The sequence below is a fragment of the Chiloscyllium punctatum genome, chromosome 10, assembly GCF_047496795.1.
Source record: "Chiloscyllium punctatum isolate Juve2018m chromosome 10, sChiPun1.3, whole genome shotgun sequence".
Classification (NCBI taxonomy): Eukaryota; Metazoa; Chordata; class Chondrichthyes; order Orectolobiformes; family Hemiscylliidae; genus Chiloscyllium; species Chiloscyllium punctatum.
This window is the reverse complement of record NC_092748.1, coordinates 52,669,694-52,686,513: the sequence shown is the minus strand read 5'-3', so window position 1 is coordinate 52,686,513 and position 16,820 is coordinate 52,669,694. Positions and strand designations below refer to the sequence as shown.

The 16,820-nt window shown below is 40.6% G+C and overlaps 1 protein-coding gene across 5 annotated transcripts in view; it reads right to left on the bottom strand.

The window, feature by feature from the left end:
- Positions 1-16,820, bottom strand: part of LOC140482128 (dual 3',5'-cyclic-AMP and -GMP phosphodiesterase 11A-like) — a 424,709-nt gene that overhangs the window by 165,802 nt on the left and 242,087 nt on the right. The gene's annotated exons all lie outside the window — the stretch shown is intronic.

The window sequence follows — 16,820 nt, the reverse complement described above, 5'->3', positions numbered from 1 at the left end:
TTTTGCAAAGCAAAGGTTATACGAGCATGGTGACAAGCCAGGCAAATTCTTAGCATACCTTGCCAGAAAGAGAAGTGCTCCACAAACCATTACAGTGATTAGGGAAGGGTCTGGGAACCTAACATGTGATTCTAAAAAGATTAATCTGGCGTTCCAGAGATCCTAGTCTAAGTTATATCAGTCTGAGAATTGTGAGGAGGGGCAGGCCAAAATGGAATCCTTTTTTAGAGAATCTGAAGCTCCTGGGTGTGACTCCCAAACAACGGTCCTTTCTCAATGCCCTATTATCAGAGCAAGAAGTGCAGGAAGCTGTGAGGCAGCTTCAGAGTGGAAAGACGCCCTGTCCTGGTGGACTTCCCAGTGAATTCTATAAGGAACTTATAAGTATACTGTCAGGATAAATAGACAAAGTCTTTTCCCTGGGGTCAGGGAGTCCAGAGCTAGAGGGTATAAGTTTAGGGTGAGAGGGGAAAGATATAAAAGAGACCTAAGGGGCAACGTTTTCACACAGAGGGTGGTACGTGTATGGAATGAGCTGCCAGAAGAAGTTGTGGAGACTGGTACAATTGCAACATTTAAGAGGCATTTGGATGGGTATATGAATAGGAAGGGTTTAGAGGGACATGGACCGGGTGCTGGCAGGTGGGACTAGATTGGGTTGGGATATCTGGTCGGCATGGATGGATTGGACCGAAGGATCTGTTTCCATACTGTACACCTCTATGGCTCTATAAGTGGAGCACCTTGCATAATAAATAATTAAAGTTTGTAATTTAATACAACAAAGAGCTGCAGATGCTGGAGATCTGAAAAAAAATGGAACTTACTGGAGAAACTCAGCAGGTCATGCAGCATCTGTGGACAGCAAGCAGAATGAACATTTCGAATCCAGCAACACTTTTTCAGCTGAGTATAATTTTCTGACCGAGCTGTGTTTGTAAAACCTGAGCTTTTGATGGGCTTTATAAATTCGAATTGGTGGACAGGCCCTGGGTCAGTCTCTCAGCAAAGGTCAAACCTCCCCCAATTAAATCAGAAGGGAAAGTGTACGACCCAGGATTCCTCATTTTCAGAAGGGAAATGCCATTAATGAGTCCATTGACACACATCATCCCTAAACTCAATGAAATTTGGTGCTTGTTTAGAGTTAAATGGGAGCCACTTGGTTTTCGAGTGGCCTTTGTAAGGTGGGCTGGAGGGGAGGGGGGAAGCGTCAGGTATTTGTGTCTGATTGACAGATTTGGCATCAGGAAAAAGGGCCAGTTAAAAGCCAACTCCTATCCTTGCATCAACTCCTTGCCTTTCCATTAACATTCATCCTGCTATTACCCTCCTTCAGTATCGGGCCCACAATGATGACAAATGTCTGGTGGTATACTGGTGCCAGTTTTCATCACTCTCACTCGAAGTTTTTGACAGGTGGGCCATTCACTGCTGGGCACCTCAGTAATGGGGAAGGACTGATGATAGCCATTTAGAGCACCTAAATTGCATTTGATTCCTTTACATGTTTCCCTCAGAGTTGACAGGACTTCCTTGTCAGGTCTCCAAATGGTGGGTGAGAGACCTATTGCCAGGACAAAACTGTTGCCATCAGCCTGACTTGGAAATATATCAATGTTCATTCTTCATTGGTGGGTCACAACTCTGGGACTCGCTACCTATCAGAACCATGGATGTATCTACACCACTGCACTACAATGGTTCAAAAAAGCATCTCACTGCTGCTCTACAGCAACTAGGAATGGGAAATTTCCACATCCCATAGAAGAATAGAAAAAACTTCAAATGTGTTTCATTGACTGCTAAGCACTTTGGGACATCCTGATGTCATGAATGATACACTGTCAATTTAAAATCTCTTTTTCTTCAAGGCTGCATTAATCGTTTAATTTCTCTATTACAGCAATAGGAAGCGAGCAATTTAAGGGCAGATTTTAACTTGAGGAAGGTTTCAGAACTACAAGGACCAAAGGGATCAACAAAGTGTTTGATGCAGTGATTTAAGCAACTTGACAGACTTTCATGTCATAAACGGTATACATCAATACTTAATCTCACCCAATGCTGGTGCTGGAGGCAGGAGTCAAAATTGATATTCCGCCAGGATTGCTACGAATCCTGACTGGTGGAGGTTGGAAGGAGGTATGGGCTAAAGTCAATGCTTCAGTGAGTTGCAAATTTTCAGTTTAAAACCTGCACTTCACTGATTTTCTCAAGTGAACTTCTAAGAATTAGAAGCAGATAATCTTACAACAATGAAGAATTCTAGTTTGAATGTTTTGCTAATAATCAGTTTTATAATAAATGTAACAAACAAGTTTTTATCTTCTACACTGGCCAACTTCTCTCCACGCTAATAACTTTTAAGCTAAGTGCAGCACAAGGACACTCTTAAGAACATTAGCTGACAAGTTCAGATTTATGAATGTAATTATAAGTGTGAAGGTCAATGCAATATAAGACCATCAACTTTGTTCGTTGGAATTATTTACTGCTTTCACCAGTAGCACTGCACTGGTATCCACCACACAAATCATCCAGCCTCATTACTATTTAACAATACCCCAAGTCAACAAGTTAGAAAGACTCATTACGAAAGAAACATTATTGAAATTGTATCTTATTAGAATGCATGACTCACTTGCAGTCTGTTGATGATAGGTACATATATTGAGCATGGAAGGTTCCATTAATGTTCAAATTATGTGATAAGATTATACAGTTGGTATAATCCCCTACTTAGGAGAATTCTGGGGTAGATTGTAGCTTAGATGACAGGCTAATGGAGTGGTCAGGTGACCATCAGTGTAGAGGCAGCCATGATTTGGAGCTCACATCCTATTCAAATATGAATGGAGAGCTTTCGATATTAAAGGGACACCCAAGGTAGCTTATAATTTTTGGCTATGGCTGGGCTGTTGCTGGCAGGTGATCCAGAGTGAGGGAGGCCTAGCAAGGACAAGGGGGACATGCCCAGGCATGTGGCACCTTTGTAGGACCGAATAGGTCCATAAAAACTATTTACATTTATCTTTCCACATTCTCTTTCATTTTATCATCAGAAAATGTGCCATGGGCTGCTAACAACCTCAGTCTAAAAATAGCAATCAAGATGCAATTGGACCAAGGATTCAACGTGCATGACATCTGAAACTGTCCGACACTTTGGCCCCCACTGCAAGTCTACTGACCTTATTTTGAAACTGCTACTACCTGAAACTGCAAATGTCAGCTTTGAAAGGTTAGAATTGACCTTGGCGTTTCTCACCAAAGTAAAATGTGGAGAAGTTTAATTTGGTGATAAATAGGAATCCAATTGGATTGCTCATATTTGTATATCTAGGGACAATTGAAGAGTCAGAGAGTTACTGAATTAATTAATTTCAACTTTCCACTCTGCATTAATCGGAGACCATCTTGTGGAATGCTTTTTTGTATTGTTTCATGAAAGGTGTCAAAATAATCTATTGCACAAATGTTTACAACGTAATATTCTGGTCATCACAAGTCCTTAGAAAAATATATCAACTGGTATGTTGATAGACAGAAAGACAGACAGATCGATTAATTTTGCTGCAATACATGTAGTGGTAATATCACATAGCTTTTACTCTTGGTAATAACAAACTTGGAAATATTGCACTGAGATAACAATGGGCAAGACAATGGTTTTCCTCATATTTACAATGACACAAGCTTGATCCAATGGTAGATGTGAAGGTGCGATGGTTAACTCATTGGATTCTCTAGAGTTTTAAATTAATATATAATAATGAGGTAGAGATACGGTAACTCCTGTGCCTCTGATTAAAATAAAAGATGAGATTTAAGTGCTAACAACTCTCCATAGGTTGCCTGAATCAAGACCTTACGAAGAACTATCAGTCTGCTAAGCAGATTTGACAGCATATAGATGTTGGATTCTGCATATCTTTATTACATTCCTGCATGGTTTTTGGTATCACATTCAGGCTACAAGGTTTTTTTTTCTCCACTTGTCAAAAGGTTACATGGACAATGATTATTCTATTGAGCAGACACTGGCTTCATAGAGTACTAAAACTCCTGGGTAATCAGTGAGGATATCATTTTTTAAAAAAAACTGTCACTGAAGGTTTGGGCATCTTCACCAGTTGTTTGCTTCAGTAAAGTCTAGATGTGCTCACTCAAGTGAATGAACATTTATCGTTAAGATTCAGCCCATAAAAAGAGGGAAATGGGGACCACAGGAGCTAACCTGCAAATACAGGCTAAACTTTTTCTTTCATATTCTGCATTTTCAAATTGTTTGTTGTGTTTTGCTTCAGTGTTAATTGGCTTTATCTGATTATTTCAACTTGTGCTTCATTTATCACTGTCAATAGTTTGCTTCATTATTTGTGCTCAGTGCTGGCTTTGAAAATGCACCATAAGGAGAGGCAGGAAGGGGTATTTCTTCTAGAATTTGGAATATTGCGGATAATTTACGGGAGGAAGAAGAATTCATAATGGACTAACAAATGTAAGTGTATGTCTCAAGTGATACGTGTTTGATGGCACCCACAGACCATACATACAGCATCATGAGAGATCACATGACTATGGTAAGCAGCCAATGGACTAAGGGTACAATTGCATTTCTCCAAACATCACCCTTTTCACAAAAGAAAAACAAACAGCTATTTACACAATCATTTGCAGTTACAATTTACAGATGAGGCACAGGTAGAAGCAGGCCATTCAGCTGATCATGTCTGCACTGTCTCTTCAAATGAGCATTATAACTTAGTGCAATTTTCCTGCCTTTTCCCTACACCATTTCACATTGTATCTATTTAAATAATTATCCAACGTCCTCTTGAATGCTTCCACTGAACACACCTCCAGCACACTTTCTGGCAGTCCATCCAGACCTGAACAATTCATTATGTGCAAAAGAAGTTCTTTCTCATCTTACATTTGCTTCTCTGGCAAATCACTTTACATCCATGACCTTTTGTTCTTGATCCTTTAATGAGCAGGAACAGTGTTTCCCTATCTACTCCATCTAGCCCCTTTGTGATTTTGAAAACTTCTATCAAATGTCTTGTTAGCCTTCTTCTCCAAATAAAGTTTTTTCATCCCTCAAACCATTCTTGTAAATCTCTTTTGCAGTCTCTCAGAGACATTCACATCCTTCCTATAGCGTAATACCCAGAACTAGACACAGTGTACTGGTGTAGGAGGAAGAGCTTCAGATACGTGGATCATTGGGATCTCTTCCAGAGCAGGTGGGACCTGTACAAGAAGAATGCGTTGCACCTAAAACTGACGGGCACCAATACCCAACAGGAAGGTTTGCTAGTGTCTTTCAGGAGGGTTTACACTGGTGTGGCAGGAGGTACGAACCAGAGCAGAAGGTCAGCAAGTGAAATGCCTGAGGAGGAGTTAGAGATTACAGCTAGTAAAGCTAAGAGAATGGACACACAGGGAGAGGTTACTGATCAAAGCTGGACTTGTCGTCTGAAGTGCATTCATTTTATTTTAATGAGAGGAGCATGATGGGTAATGCAAATGAACTTAGAGCTTAGTTTAGTGCACATAACAATGATGTTATAGCCATTACAGAAACTTGGTTGAGAGAGGAACAAGACTGGCAACTTAACATTCCAGAATTTACAGGTTTCAGGCAAGATAGAGAGAGTTGTAAAAGAGGTGGGGGGAGTTGTATTACTAATAAGGCAGAATGTCACAGCTGTACTGAGGCATAACACCTAGGAGGACTCATCCAGAAAGGCATTATGGGTACAGCTCAGGAATAGGGAGATGCAATCAGTTTGGGGTTGTACTACAGGCCTCCCAATAGACAGCAGGAGTTAGAGAAACAGATATGTGGACAGATAATGGAAATATGTAAAAACAACAGAGTTGTTGTGGGAGATTTTAACTTCCCCTTATTGACTGGGACTCCCTTAGTACTGGGAACTTGGGGTGAATTTGTTAAATGTGTCTAGAAGGATTCTTGAAGCTTTATGTAAATAGTTGAACTAGGGAAGGGGCCATTTTAGACCTGGTACTGGGGAATGAGCTGGGACAGGTAATCGACGTTTCAATGAGGCAGTATTTTGGGAACAGTAACCATAATTCTGTAAGTTTTAAGTTACTTATGGATCAGGGTAAGAGTAGTCCCCAAATGAACGCAGTGAACCTGGAAGGCTAACTACAACAAAACTAGGCAGGAACTGGGGCAAGTAGATTGGTGGTAGCTGTTTGAAAGTAAATCCACATCTGTCGTCATGTGGAATCTCTTAAAGACCACTTGATTAGAGTTCAGGACCAGTATGCTCGTGTGAAAGTGAAGGATAAAGATGGCAAGATTCAGGAACCAAAAGAAGTTGTGCACTGAGTCAAAAAGAAAAAGGAAGCATACATAAGGTTTAGGAAACTGAAGTCAGCTACAGCCCTTGAGAAATATAAAGAAAGCTGGAAAGAACTTAAACAAGGAGTTAGGAGGGCTAAAATGATCTATGAAATGCCCTTAGCAAACAGGATTAAGGAAAATCCCAAGGCTTTTGATGTGAATGTAAGGAACAAGCGGGTATCAAGGAAAAGGGTAGGACCACTCAAGGATAAAGCTGGAGGAGGTGGGTGAGGTCCTCAAAGACTACTGTGCAATGGTATTCACAAAGAAGAAGGACATGGTGGATGGTAAATCTTGGGAGGGGCAATGTTGATATTCCGGATATATTGATATTCTAGGCATATCGATATAATAAAAGAGGTGGTGTTGGGTGTTTTGAAAAGCATTAAGGTAGACCTGAACAATCTGAGAATATTGAGGGAGGTGAGGAAGTAAATTGTTGAGGTCTCGTGCAAAACCTTTATATCCTCTTCAGTCACAAGCGGGATCTCAGAAGAATGGAGAAGACCCAATGTTGTTGCTTTGTTTCATTTGAGCAAAATGCATAAACCAGGAAATTAAAGGCTGATGAGACTTACCTCAATAGTATGGAAAATATTAGAGAAGCTTCTTAGGGACAGGATTTATTCACATTTGGAAAAATATGGACCTAAATATTAACTCTGCTTTCTCCCCACAGATGCTACCAGACCTGCTGAGTTTTTCCAGCAATTTCTGTTTTTGTTTCTGATTTCTACCATTCTTTGTTTTTTGAATGGATTTATTAATGATGGGCAGCTTTGAGTGGGGGAGGCTGTCTCACAAATTTGGTTAAGTTTTTTAAGGAAGTGATAAAAATGATTGATGATGACAGGGTGATGGATGTTGTCAACATGTACTTTAACAAGGCATTTGACAATCTCCCTCATGGCAGCATGATACAGAAGGTAAAGTTACATGGGATCCATTTTGATCTGGTAAGATGGATATAAAACTGACTTAGTCATACAAGACAGAGAGTAGTGGTGGAAGGGTAGTTTATGACTGGTGATCAGTGGTGTTCCTCAGGGAATCAGTGCTGGGACCCCTGTTATTCCTAATACATATAAATAATTTGGAGGAAAATGTAGATTGTCTTGATTAGTAAGTTTGCAGATAACACAAAGACTGGGGGAGCTGGAGATAGTGAGGATGATAGCCAGACCATACAGAAAGTTATAGATAGGCTTGGGACTTGGGTGGAGAAATAGCAGCTGGAATTTAATCTGGCCAAACGCAAGGTGATGCATTTTGGAAGGTCAATTGCAGGAGGGAAGTATACAGTAAATGGCAAAATATTTAGTAGCATCAACATACAGAGGGATCTAGTCATTCAGGTCCACAGTTCCCTGAAAATGGCAACTCAGGTGGACAAGGTGGTGAAGAAGACATGTGGCATGTATGTCTTTTTTGGTCAGGGAATTGAGGATAAAAATTGGCAAGTCATGTTGCAACTGTAGAGAATTTTAGTTAGGCCACAGTTGGAATATTGGATACAGTTCTGGTTATCACACTACCAGAAGGATGTGGAGGTTTTGGAAAAGGTACAGTAAGCATTCACCAGGACGTTGCATGGTTTGAATGATATTAGTTATGAGGAGAGATTGACAAACTTGATTTGTTTTTCATTTGAACATTGGAGCTGAAACCTGATAGAGGTTTACAAATTATGAGAGGCATGCTTAGAATGGATAATTAGAGTGTTTTTCGCAGGGTAGAAATGTCAATTATTTGGGGACATAAGTTTAAGGTGAAAGGAGTTAAGTTTAAAGTAGATGTGAGAGTCAAGTGTGTTTGCACAAAAGGATGGTAGGTGCCTGGAATGTGTTGGCAGAGAAGATGGTGGAGGTGGATGCATTGGCAGTGTTTAAGAGCAGATACAGGAATAGATAGGGATTAAAGGGATATGGACTGCATTGAGGCAAAAGGCTTTTAGCTTAGAAAAGTGTCATGTGTTGGCGCAGGCTTGGTGGGCTGAAGGGCCAGTTCTTGTGCTGTACTGTTCTTTGTGCTTTGTTCTACCCCAGCTAAGGTTGAACAACTACCTTATATAAGTTCAGCATTTCCTCTTTCCTCTTGTAATCTATATTCCTATTTAAAAAACCGAGGATACCTTATGCTTTTTAATTACTCTTTACATGTATCTTGCCTCCTTCAATGATTAGTGTATATATACAGCCTCTGTCCCTGCACTCTCTTCAGAACTGTACCCTTTATTTTACATTATCTTTCTATATTCTCCCCATTAAACTGAACCACCTCATACCTCTCTGCATTGAACTTAATCCATCATATATCCGACCACATAACTAATTTGCCTGTGTCCTTTTGATTTCTACACTGTTCTCCTCACAGTTTACAATTTTTGTAAATTTTATCAGATCCACAAACTTTGAAATTGTCCCCTGTACACCAAGATCTAGATCAGTAATATATAGCGGGAAAAGCAAATACTGATCCCTGGGGAATACCACTACAAAGTTTTCCCTCATTTGAAACTGACCATTAGTTTCGGTTTCTATCACTCGGTTGATTTTGTGTCCATTTTCCAACCTTAACAAAAACAGAAATTGCTGGAGAAACTCAATACTTTGGGCAGTATCTGTGCAGAGGAAGCAAAGTTAATGTTTAGAGTCCAGTGACCCTTCTTCAGAACTGTCCCTCTTATTCCAAGAGTGATATATTTTCTCATAAGTTTGTTGTGTACTACTATATCAAACACATTCTGGAAGTCCACGTACCACACATCAACAACATTACCTTCAATTACCCTTTCAGTTACACAATGTACAGGCTCACAAATAAAATTATCATTCATTAACAAAGCAATGTGTTACCTCTAGTCAGTTCTATTTTCTTCATTCTCTGCATATGTATTGCATATATATTCTTTAAAGCATGGAGGCGTCCAAATTGTATGTGTATGCATTGTTGTTGGCTGTTCATTTGGCAACTGCTTGTTGCCACGGTGATGTACTATTTCACAAAGTACTATTTCTGTGGTGAGTGCTGTTGCCATATTAATTGTTGTTGTTGATCTATTTCAGTTGCTGGGGAATAGCGGATCTCTGGGACTGATGGTTGTTCTGTACCCTGCAATGGTATTAAAACCACCTCTTTCTGATCAGCTTCCTATAGTGAAGGAACATCTTCTCTAACCGTCCATATATATCTGGGTTTGTGGCAGTCTATCTGGTCACTCAGATTCACTAATATGGTAACTGCTCAACACAGGTTCCAAATTGTTTCATGGGCCTACAGTTGTTCAAAACGTCGAATACACTCACACCTGCTCTGCAAAGTCAGCCCTGGCAATTACTTGACAGGTTATCAAAGTGATTTTTTTTCTTTCTGTCATTTCATCTCGGTTTGCCACTCATGCTGTTCTGACTTCTGTTTTCATCGATTTTTCACCGTGGGGAGAATAGTTTGGGTGCAGCATGAAATTTGTCTTTGTCTGTACAGCTTCACCTGTCTTCAGTAAATGCATTTATCCAGTCAAGGATTGCCTTGTGAAAGCCTGCGCTAGATTTGCTCAATCTCTTTATGATCCCTTTGACGAGTTTTCTGCCATCTTAGCCTTTCCATTTAATTGTGGATTTGATGCATGGCATTGAGTTTTCCAAATCTTTAGGAAGCCACTGAAATCATTAATCTAGAATTGAGGGCCATTGTCACTCATCATAATATCTCAAATGCAGTGTTGGTATTCAAAATTTCATTGGTAGTCATTGAATACATCTGGTCTAACTCTCAGTAGTCACATTATTACTTAAAGTGACAAGATACTCACATCTTAAAAGAATGTGGATGCCTACTCCAACCTTCATCTAGGGTCTGTCCAGGATGTTTGTTTTTTGTTAATTTAATCATGAGATATGGGATGTGGTTATCACATTTACAGCTAGTTGCTAATTGCCCTTGAGAAGGAGATAGCAAGCTGTGGTCTGGAACTATTACACTCCATGTAGTGTCATCGTCTGTAGTCACTCTTTAATGAGTATGACTGTCCATCTGGGAAATTCCATGCCCTTGGTCATGGAGCCTGTGTGTCTTTGTGCGGCTGATGAGTCTAATCCGAGAGCTGCATCTTTGACCACTCATTTAGCATTTTGTGCAGGAGATGGAACTTGTCTTTGGCCTCACGATTGCTGGCATTCTTTTCTCAGGATCCTTTTCTGTACTTCCTTTTGTCGATAGATGTTCTTGAAGAATTCTGTCCCTTCATACAGGAGGTTCTGTGAAGTTGGTTTCTTCTGAGAAAGCATCTCCCAAGCATTGACATCTATGCTGTATTTTTGAAGGTAAACCTTCAGGGAATCTTTGAAGCACTTCCTTGGTTCTCTTATTCAAGTACTCCCTGAAGAAGGGCTGATGACCGAAATGTCGATTCTCCTGTTCCTTGGATGCTGCCTGACCTGCTGCGCTTTTCCAGCAACACATTTTCAGCTCTGATCTCCAGCATCTGCAGTCCTCACTTTCTCCTCTCTTATTCAAGTGCCTCCCTTGAACTGGGTAAAGAAGGTTTGCTTTGACAGTCATATCTCAGGCATCCTAAGCACATGGCCAGCCCAGCAGAGTTGGCTTCAGATGATTATGGCCTCGATTGGCTCCTTCAAAGACTCTGATGTTAGGATAATGCACAGAATCTTGTCTCAAACAGCATTGATGGTACTCCTCCAGGGCCTTGAGCTGGTGGTTATACATAGGCAATGTTTTGAAGCCATGTAGAAGAGTTGAAAGTAGGTCTGCCTTTTCCACAAGGATCTTGGTATCAGGACAAATGTCGCAGTCATCAAAGACGCTCATCCCTGGGACTCCAAAGGCAGTGTTCATGGATTGGATGTGGTGCTGGATCCTGCATTCATCTTGGCCTTAGATGAGAGTGCAGTGTAGGTACACTAACGATGTGGTTAGGAATGATGCTCCAGGATTTGACCGAACAACAGTGAAGGAATAGTTCCAAGTCAAAATGGTGAGTTGCTTATGGGGAGTCTTGCAAGTGCTGGAGTTCTTATGCTGCTGTTGTCCTTCTAGAGCTTGCATGTTTGGAAGGTGCCATCTAAAGTGCCTTGGTGAGTAATTGCAGTGCTTCTTGTAGATGGTCCACATTACTGCAACTGATCATCACTAGTGGGGGAGTGAATATTAAAAGTGGTGGAGGGATTGCCAATTAAGTAGGCTGCTTTTTCCTGATGGTGTTGAGCCTCTTGAGTGCTGTTGGAGCTGCAGCCATCCAGGCAAGTGGACAGTATTCCATCATATATCTTCCTTGTGCTTTTTAGATGATGAAAAGGCACTGAGGAGTCAGGAGGTAAATTCCTCATCACAGCCTTTGTCCTACTCTTGTAGTTGCAATATTTATATAGTTGGTCCAGTTTAGTTTCTGGTCAATAGTAATGCCAAGGATGTTAATACTGGAGGTTTCATGGCAATGCCACTGAATGTTAGGTTGAAATGGTCTTGTTGAAGATGGTCATTGCCTTGCATATCTGTGGCATGATTGTTATCATTACAAACTTCATGTGTAACAGTAATTGTACTGGAACAGCTTAACTCAGGGTGTGGTTAGTTCTGGAGCACAGATCTTCAGTAGCATTGCCAGAATGTTGTCAGGATCCATGGCCTTCACAGTACCCATTGCCTTTAGCCATTTCTTGATATCATGGGGAATGGATCAAATTGGATGAAAGCTGGTGTCTATGATGCTGGGGACTTCAGGAATGGGCTGAGATCGATCATGCACATGTCTTTGGCACTGGTATGTTGGGCTCCCCTGTTTTCAAGGATGGGGACATTTATGGACCCTCCTCCTCAATTGTACTGTCCACCATTATTCAAAACCAGATCTGATTGACCTCCAGAGTTTGGATCTGATCTGTTAGTTGTAGGATCACATAACTCTGTCTGTTGCTTACTGTTTATGTTTTATGGTACATAAGTAATTCTGTATTGTAGCTTCATCATTTTTAAGTCTGCCTGCTGCTGCGCGCGCCTGGCATATCCTCCTGCCATCTTCACTGAACCAGGGCGGCTTGGTGACAACGGTAGAGTGGGCAGATGTGATCGTGCTGGAAAAGCACAGCCAGTCAGGCAGCATCGAAGTAGCATTCTCCTGCTCCTCAGATGCTGCCTGGCCAGTTGTGTCTTTCCAGCGCTACACTTTATGACTCTGATCTCCAGCATCTGCAGTCCACACTTTCTCCTGGGCAGATGTGATAGGCCATGAGGTGACTGACTGAGTTTGAATAGCTGCTGCTGATGGCTTAAAACGCCTGATGGGTGTCTCATCTTGAGTTGTTAGCCTGTTTAAAATCTATCCCATTCAGTATAGCAGGACTGTGGGGGAGTCACTCCTGTTGATATTGTCAGGGACCAATGTATTTATTACTAGTATCTTGGCGAGGGCAAAAACAATTACTTTTTTTAAAAAAACTCTTGCACGTTGCCTCACCACCTGCTGTTTCTTTCAGTAGCTGACTTTCTTATAGTTCTGAAATTCCACATGCTTTCAGCCAAAAATCCATGCAGTCTTTTCCACAGTGGCTGACTCTCTTGTAGCTCAAAACATTCCATACAAATTCCACATGATACCATGTTACATCATGTTACAAAATGATTTAATGGCTCCTACAGACTGAATACAAAGAAGTGGAGATCACATGACATGGTAAGTCAGTTGGTACACCATGAACAGTTCCATTTTCTCCAAAAGAGTACAACATAATGTAATATGTTTAGGCCAGACCCATACTATTCTGGGACTCATATTAATGAATATCTTGACATGGACTTCAACATGTGACAGGAGACCAGCATTGCTTTCAAGAACAACTAGGACTTACTTGTACCGTGTGCTACATTAGGCAGTCTGCAGAACAAATTTGTATCTAATCACTTATCAGTACGCTCATAGCAAGGCCAAACTTCCATTTGTTTCCGAGGCTGGGAAATAGTGGTTGGATGTGGCATAGAATTTCTTCCAGTGATTGTTTTGAGACCAAGTGGTCTCAGATTTCTGTTACATGAGTATGAAATCTCATTGAACCAGTCCTAAAAGTGAACACCAAGAGTTTCACTTAATTACTACAAAGTTGGCATCTCATTATTTTTCCAGTGATTACTAGGAAAGCAGTCTTGGTGCTTTCATGCCAGAGTTGAACAAAGAGAAAGTTTTAGAAGCACAGTGCCTCCAATGATCCCAGTGAGAAATTACCAAAGAAGAGAAGAACCTTCACTCTTGTTGCCTTCGCAGCTGGTTTCTAATTATTAGCTGGTACCTTTACATTTGAGAATGGTGTAAAGTGCAGTTTTTATCTACAATGAAATGGAGTGATGAAAAATGGAAGTCATTGTGCATAATATTTCAAATAGTTCCTCGGAGATTATGACTATCAGCTGAGGGCTGTGCCATTTTTGATGACATCAGAAACAATGTCAGTCTGAAATAAGGGTGCATATTGTGTTATTAACAGTAGTTATTTTCCTAATTTGAAGTTAAATACTGCAGTTCCACTAATGCAATGTATTGAGCTCTCCCACCAGGTAAGGGGCTCTTATGGTGCAGTGGTACACCCTATCTCTGAACCACGGGGCCTGGGTTCAAGTCTGATCTGCTTCAGAGATGTGTAATAACACAACTGAACATGGTTTGGAGATGCTGGTGTTGGGCTGGGGTGTACAAAGTCAAAAATCACACAACACCAGGTTATAGTCCAACAGGTTTATTTGGAAGCACTAGCTTTCGGGGTGCTGCTCCTTCATCAGGTGATTGTGGAGTATAAGATCATAAGACACAGAATTTATAGCAAAAGTTTACAGTGTGATGAAACTGAAATTATATATTGAATCTTCTTTTTCAATATATAATTTCAGTTACACCACACTATAAACTTTTGCTATAAATTCTGTGTCTTATGATCTTATACTCCACAACCATCTGATGAAGGAGCAGCGCTCCGAAAGCTAGTGCTTCCAAATAAACCTTTTGGACTATAACCTGGTATTATACGATTTTTAGCTTTGTACAACTGAATAGGTCTTTATATAGTATCTCTCTCCAGATAGTTGGTGCTTGCGATTTAATTCAAAGTTGACGAAGCTCCTGCAGCATGTCCTGTAACACCTTACACCCCTCCCAACCATCTACTGACACAGTTTTATCAAGGCTGTGAGCCACTTAAAATCCATTGTTATAAAATCACGAGGGGCGTGGATAGGGTGAATAGCCAAGGTTTTTTTCCCAGGGTAGGGGAGTCCAAAACTGGAGGGCGTAGGTTTAAGGTTAAAGAGGAAATATTTAAAAGGGACTTGAGGGTCAACTTTTTCATGCAGAGGATGATGGATGTGTGGAACAAGCTGTCAGAAGAGGTGATAGAAGTGGGAACAGTTACAACTTTAAAAAAGCATCTGGGTGGTTACATTAATAGGAAGGGATGAGAGGGATATGGGCCAAATGGGACTGTGTCAGATTGGGATGTCTGGTCACCATGCTGTAAAACTCTATGACTCTATTAATTCTGAAAATTTGCATACTGGAAATGTAAAGGTAACATGACCTGGAGAGTACTCGTTTTATGAAAGTACTTCAATTAATTTATTGCCATTACTTTATAATTGCATCTAGCTTCTAAAGAAACATTGTGAAGTATGGGAAAAATATAGGAACAGTGGTATTTGAAATTCCAAGGAATGCGTGACCTACATCCCATTTGTTTGAACCAATTTATACAGTGATTCACTTGCTGCCATCCATTTTACAGATGAGGTGGATGAGAAATAGTGGAGCCACAGTGTGAGAATGCAGCTGTGCATTCGCTGCTCAGAGTTATGACTGTAATTTTAAAACTTCTCTATGTAAATGGATCATTCCTGGCTGTCAAGGGAAGGTCTCTGTGGGTCACCAATGGTGAAAGTGCAAGGTAATCTGAACGTTCCCTGCTTTATTACAATATATTCAGTGTTTTTTCCCCACTCTGTTTATAATAAGTTTAGTTGTACAAGGTATTAAACTCTAAATTGTGCATTGCATGTCAGCCTGCAGTGGTTGCATTCTTAATCTTGATACAGAGGTCTATGGGATCACCTCACAGTGCAAAATGTGAGCACATAACCTTTGAGTACTTATAAAATGCTGCAATGCTGGATACATCCATCCCAGACATTAATGGTCTGTCTGCTCAGCTCTCCATAATGGATCCCACTACACATTTTCAAAGCTGTGGAAGCAATATCCCTGAACCAACACCACCAGTGTGTTCTTCATCTCTTTGCTCTATTAAATCGCCTCTTAGCCTTCTTCCTCTCATTGAGAACAGACCAAGTCCCTTAGCCTTTCCTCATAAGACCTTCACTCTAGACCAGGCAGCATTCTGGTAAATCTCCTCTGCACCTTTTCAAATGCTTCCACATCCTTCCTGTAATAGGGCTACCAGAACTGCACACAATACTCCAAGTGAGGCCACACTAGCGTTTTGTACAATTGCAGCATGACATCATGGTTTTACCAGTAAAACCTAACAAATTGTATGCCTTCTTAACAGCACTATCAATCTGGGTGGCAACTTTCAGGGATCTATGTACATGGACACCAAGATCCTTCTGCACCTCCACACTACCAAGCATCTTTCCTGCGTTGAAATCACAGCAGAGTAGATTCCTTTTCTTCAGGTAGGAAGGAGCTGCTAGTAAATAGCCATGCTTTAAATGACGCATTCTGGCTTTGATTAAGTTCAGCAAGCTTGCCTGAAATTGCAGAGTAAAGGATTTTGTTTCGCATGACAGAGACACAGCCTGTCAAACATATTAAAATGAAGCCTACACATTAAATCATCCAGGGCTAATGCTGACAATATCAGAAGAGTTCGTTGCTCACCCAGCCTCTCTCCCAATGTTAAAACCAAGACTGATATGTTTAAAGTAAATTCTTAAAATACGATAGAACGAAACAAAAGGGTAAATCAAAGGAAGATATATCAACAACCAATTGAATAATAACCTGATGCTATTTTGTAATTTACAGCATATTTACATTCAACTTTTTTTTCTGTAGTTTATAATGTACAATGTAATTCCTGTTTAATTCAAGTTTTACAATGTTTACTTATACATCTTTCATTCTCTACGCAATGAATTTGAATTTTCCAAATTCTTACCCAGTGGGTCCACAATCTTCCAAACTATATAGGGCCAAGCACAGACACCACAGACACCACCAGTAGAGATACCCCTTTCCCAAGCCCTATGCCCCCAGTTCTGATCCCGACCCCAGCAACCCCATCCCAATCTGAACACGTGGGTTCCCCATAGCCCTGAGGCCTGGTTATTAGGCCTTGATGTAATCCCTTGCCTCAGGTCCTGTAATATGGATTAGAATACTTTCCATTTGCATATAATTGGGTATCTTAGACCCTACTGAACT